Here is a 6000-nt window from a genome sequence, read left to right as displayed (position 1 = left end):
CCTGGTGGTGGGTATTGAGGAGGGCACGTTCTGCATGGAGCACTGGGTGTTGTGCACGAACAATGAATCATGGAACACTTCATCTAGAACTAATGATGTAATGTATGGGGATTAACATAAGAATAAAAAAAAAAAAAGAAACGTTGGTAGAGCGAAGTTAAAGTGAATCTGCTACTGTAACAAATTCTAAAAATAAAAAATTACTGGACTTCCTTCCCCTCCATGAAGTCTTCTGCTAATTGATAAAGTACCCTAGAAAGAGAATAGGGGGATCCAAAATGAAGTAAGTGGAAAAGGGACAGACAATAAACTTATAAAGTTTTCATTGAATCCCTAGTTACTGGTAATACTATTTGCTAATTTTGGAAGAATTAATTCCAAATCTCTTGAATTCAGTTGGCTAGAAGAAAGGAAGGGAAATTATTGGACCTTGGCTTAAATTACTTCCTTATAATTAAAAATTCATTTATCCATAATTCTATTGATTCTTGTGACTAATAAAGATGGAGAATAATAAATTATTATTTTATATGCAATTGTTAATCCAGGTAATTGCATCCAGGATAACTCTATTACTGGGACAGCTTTATGACTGATTTTTACGGGTCACTAACAATGATTCATGGCCTATATAAAGCAAGCAGAGTGCAGGCTGCAGGCCTTTTTACTTTCTCTTTATAGAATGAGCATCTAGGCTGAAACACCAAACTCCTCCATGGCTGATGTATTAGGGGCTTCAGGGTTTCCTTAAACTCCAAAGATGATCACAACCATATAGTGCTAAGTACTTCCCAGGACAAGAGCTTATGATTTCCTTCAAATCCTGTTAAAGACTATGAAAACCATTGTCCAAGTTTAGTGAAGTCTCCCAGGCTTTCTTCCAGATTAGGAACCAACCCTAATATCCAAAGTCTTGGGCAAACCTCCCTCCCACGAATAACTTGAATGCCTCCTTGTCTTTCGATTCCCCTTTTTCCTGAAGTTTTCACAAGTTACTTTACCAAGGTATCTTGGAATACCATCCTTCGTGTATTCCTTGCTTCTGGTTCCTTTCAGACATATCTACTAAAAACATCATGGAGCCAAGCTCAGATTTCACAACTAATCAATTAGTTAGGCTTATACATGGTTCTCAAACATCAAAACTATCAGTGTAAATAGGGACACATGACTTTAGAACAATTAAGCGTCTCTGGAGTCTTCCTGTGAAACTGTTCTGATCATGAAATTTCATTACTAAGGGCATGCTCTATTAGGGGACTTATGTATATATATGAATTTATAATATATATTTATAATATATATTTATATATTTATAATATATATTAATACATTAGGACATTTATCTATACAAGTATTTCTTATTGTTTTAAAGATTGGATGTTTCTGTACTCTTTAATAAGAAAATCATCTCTAAGCAGATATGGTTTGTATGGCTTTGACTATAATTTCTTCATCATTTTTCTTCTATCAGTTACTTTATTTTAATTTTGATATAACTGTTCAATAAGGGAAGTGTCTTTCTGAACTTCCACTTTATTCTCCCCATGTAAGTGCATTGTCACAACAACTGAAGGCAAAATAAAGACTTAAGGACTATTGTCTGATCTCATCCATGAGACGAGATTAAATCATAGACAGGGTGCACAGGGCAGTTATATGGGAAGGGTATTTTCAGTGAAAGATAAATCAGGAAAGAGGATGCTTAAAAGATCTCAAAAAAGTCACTAAGCAAAAGGAAAATGATTTTTAAAAATGGAAGTGGGAACTAGGACATGTTCATTCATTTGGTCAGTTAACATTTATTACCTACTGTGATCAGGTATTTTAGGAACTGATTATAAAGTGAAGAACAAAACTGATGTGTTCTCTGCCCTTAAGAAATTTATATTCTAATTAAAAATTCCAACTACTCAACACTGCCATTGACAATACCTAAACAAATGGACACAGTTGTGCTCCAGTAAAATTTTATTGAAAAAACAGGCTGTGGGCCAGATCTGGCCAATGGGCTATAATTTCCCAGCTCCTGCTCTAGTCACACATATGACCTGGGCAAAGACAGGACAGGTATTGCTGTGCTGTGTTCAAAGAACTGATAGGACACTGGTAGAGCTAAAGTAGAATAAGTGGGAGGGAAGGGGCATGAAATGAGCTTGAAGAGGTAAGCAGGGCTCAGGTCATGCATGGTTTTGGAGGCCAGGGTAAAGACTTCAGATTTTATTTAGCAACTTATAGTTTTCAGCAGGGTGATAACATGATGCTCTTTGTGTTTTAAAAGCTCATTACAATTCCTATGTGGAGAATGGACTGGAAGACTACTGAAGTAGTTCTGGAGATGCCATCATGGCTTGGATTCACATGGTGGCAATGAAAAGGGCAAGAAGTGAATATACTTGAGAAACATTTAAAAGTGAGGATCCAGGATGCCTGGGTGGCTCAGTTGGTTAAGCATCTGTCTTTGGCTCAGGTCATGATCCCAGGGTCCTGGGATTGAGTCCCGTATCAGGCTCCTTGCTCAGTGGGGAGCCTGCTTCTCCCTCTGCCTGTTCTGCCTGCCACTTCCCCTGCTTGTGCTCGCTCTCTCTCTGACAAATAAATAAATAAAATCTCTAAAAGTGAGGATCCTAATTGATTAAATGGATTGTACCAGGGTGGGGACACAATGATAAAAGAGGGGAAAATTAAGTTTGATGCTCAGGTTTCTGGCTACGGCTATTGGATTGACCGTAGGCAGTCAAGCTGAGCTAAATTATAAATTTCAAAAAGGAAGACTAGAGAGAGAAAAGTGTTGCAAGTTAAGTTTAAGCTCTATTAGGGAACATCTTAAGTAATGAGCTACAGAGACCACATTTGTCTTGGTAAAAAATAGAAAGTTACTGAAGAATTTTGAAGCGCAGAATAACATACCAAGAGGTGCGCTATAAACTGTGTTGCTTTGGGTAAAGGAGAGAAATGAGTGTGTCAAGAGCTGGGGGAAATTGTTAATAAATTTTTGAAATCATATAGAAAGAGGTAATAAAGAGTTAGTCCAGGGTTATTAGTATTAGATATGGAAGAAATGAAAAAAAAAAAAAAGAAGAAGAAATGGTAGGAAATGTAAACTCAATAGGTCTTTTGGTTGGAGGTATACTTTATTTATTTATATTTAAATAAATATAGCCTATATATAAAATATATAATTTGAGACTGTTTACAATAAATAAATAATATAAACAATACAAAATACTTTTAAACATTAAAACATAAAAATAAGAGCCACATTTTTAAGGGAAATGTTGAGTAATTAGGCTAGACTGGAAGTTAGTACAACTGAGTCCAAAAATTAGCTCTGAGTTCTCTGATAGCCAAGATAAGTAGAATAAAAACAAGTGGAAAGAGGTGAAAATGTTGGATTACACAGTTTCCTACTGATATAAGGAGACATACCAGTTTTCTGGAGGAGATACACTGAATACACACTGTGTATAAAATCATACCTTGAATTATAAAATATATCTCCCAGTCTTTTATGTAAAGAACAATTAAAGAGTGACAGAAGCTGTGCCATAATAGCTGTTTAATAAAAATATATATTCTTCTTAAGCACTTTTTCATAACAAAACCTTATATCTTATATCCAAATACCTAAATAAAATTGAGGACATTATTATACCATATACCTGTAATGGTATTTTTTACAGAATGTAGGAGCAATAGAATTCAAATAATGAGTTTTACAGGGACTTGATTTGATTCAGAAATAAAGCTTGGAAAATAGGAATAGATGGTTAGCGGTTCCCTGAGACATCCCCCACTCAAACACAAAGTGCCTTAGCGAAATCCACTCTCCAGCAATACAGACAACATGGTGGGTAAGAGTTAGTGGCATGGACTCTAGAACCAGACAGCCTGAGTTCAAAACCCATTTATGGAATATATGGAATAAATATATGGAATAAATACTATTTCTATTACCTCTGCTATTAATGGAAGCAGTGTCATTAGAGTGACTATTGATACCAAATGGCAAGGTGTTCGCAGGACTGGAGAAGTTCCAGTATAGATCATACTTTCAGCTGCCAAAGAGTTCAGAGTAAATTATCTGCTACATTAACTATTAAACTACTGCCTAGAGGAAGAAATGAATAAGGTATGGCTCCACAACTAGATTTCTCAGTTTGACTTTGAAAAATATACTTCCCTGTTCCAGGGTGTTCCATGAATCTAAATGTGAATATTTTCATTATGAATCTAGTCCGAAACAATTTCTTTCTTGATTTTGAACTAGTGTTCCTATGATGTGTTACAAACTTACCATTCTGCTACGACAATTGAGCTACGACAATTGAGCTGGCTGCACCTAATTTTAACTGAATTTTTTACCTTTAAGGATTCAGGTTAGTCAAACTGGTATTTGATTAGGAGTATTTTCAGGAGACTTCTTAATCTGGCTTGTTATTTTAAGAGTGCAGAGTCATGTTGAATAAGGAGATTATCTTCAGTCTTTCAGCAAGTGTATTCAATGTGAATTTCTTAATTGCACCCAGAGGCAATGGAAGGAAAACACATTTATTAAATATTTTTAAAGACTGCTATCTTGACTATATGTCAGTAGTTCAAAAAACCACCAACTCCTAATCTTTTGATTCCAGAACCACCAGTAACTAGGAGTTTATTAGGTGAAAAACAACAGCTGTGACTTCTGCACTTCTTCCAGAGCAAGTCATCTTTGCTTGCCAGTAGAATTTGCTGATATTTAGACTGAACAAGGGTTGATGTCAGTTGACTTCATCTTGTTTTACCCCTTCCAATGCCTGACCCCCTCCAACATTTGCTACCTTGATTCTGGCTTCTCCATGGATATCCAGTACATATTCTTAACTCTCTGCCTCTGCTTGAGGTGTTCTCTTTCTAGACAAGGCCTTCTCTACCCACCCTCTCCAATCTAAGAAAATTCCACTCCATGTCTCATAATACAGTGCTCACTCCTCTGTTACAGCATCTATTATATACCCTTCCTTCCTTTCTTGAGCCCTGCTGGGGCAAAAACTGACTCATTCATCTCTGTATTCCTGGCACCATATTTGTTTGGCAAATAACAAACATTAAATAAATGTTTATTGAATTAATTCTTATGACACATAAAGAAGGTTGGAGGGTTGAAATAATGTGTCCTTTTCCCAGTGGCATGCCTCCTTTTGACTTCATTATACCAGGAACTAAAATTAGTTTCCCATAAGGAGTGGCTTTCTGGACAAAGGGACAGCAACACAAAGACTAAACTCTTAAAGAAAGAGCATCATGAAACATAGAAGTTAATAATAGATTCAGACAGAGGGGATCAGGGTTTCCTGATGAAATCATGATTATATGAGCTGGTTTGGAGTAGAACTGCTTAAAATCCCTTCTATCCTACCTCAGATGGTGCAGAACCTTGTAACCCTACCTTTGCCTCTATGGTGGTGTCTCTTCTCATTCACTGGCCAATGCTTAATAACTCAGGGCCTGGTAACTGTAGACTGGAAGTGTTCTAAAGAGTGATTGACATGAGTGTGCTCAAATAAAAATATATGGCTAAAATTAATAAAGCAAGTTAGAACTCCCAGGAGGCAATATGAAAAGAAAAGTGACTGTAACAGCAAGATTTCCCAGGTAAATAACAAGAAAGAGAACAACAGAGCTGAGTCTTCAAGAGGAGTGCAGGGAGGCTCTCAAGTCACACAGAGATCGAAGTCCAAGAAGGTCCCTCACAAAAGAGGAACAGTCCCTCTAACCAGGGAATTGATGTGGAATAAGACACTACACAAAATCTCAGGGGAGAGAGCAGTCTAGGTATTCGGACTGCTCTCCACCTTATCCAAGTTCCCCATCTTTTGTCATTCCCTCAGGCTAAGAAAAGTGAGCAGAACACAAAATTCCTAGTCCTCAGCAGGAAAAATATCTGCAATAATAAAAGAACAGAGTTCAGTAGTCACTCCACTCTCACTTTGTCTGCCCAGAGCTACCCAAACAACATCA

Source organism: Leptonychotes weddellii, chromosome 12 (assembly GCF_054177405.1).
Source record: "Leptonychotes weddellii isolate Sample4059 chromosome 12, ASM5417740v2, whole genome shotgun sequence".
Lineage (NCBI taxonomy): Eukaryota > Metazoa > Chordata > Mammalia > Carnivora > Phocidae > Leptonychotes > Leptonychotes weddellii.
This window is presented reverse-complemented; position numbering follows the sequence as displayed.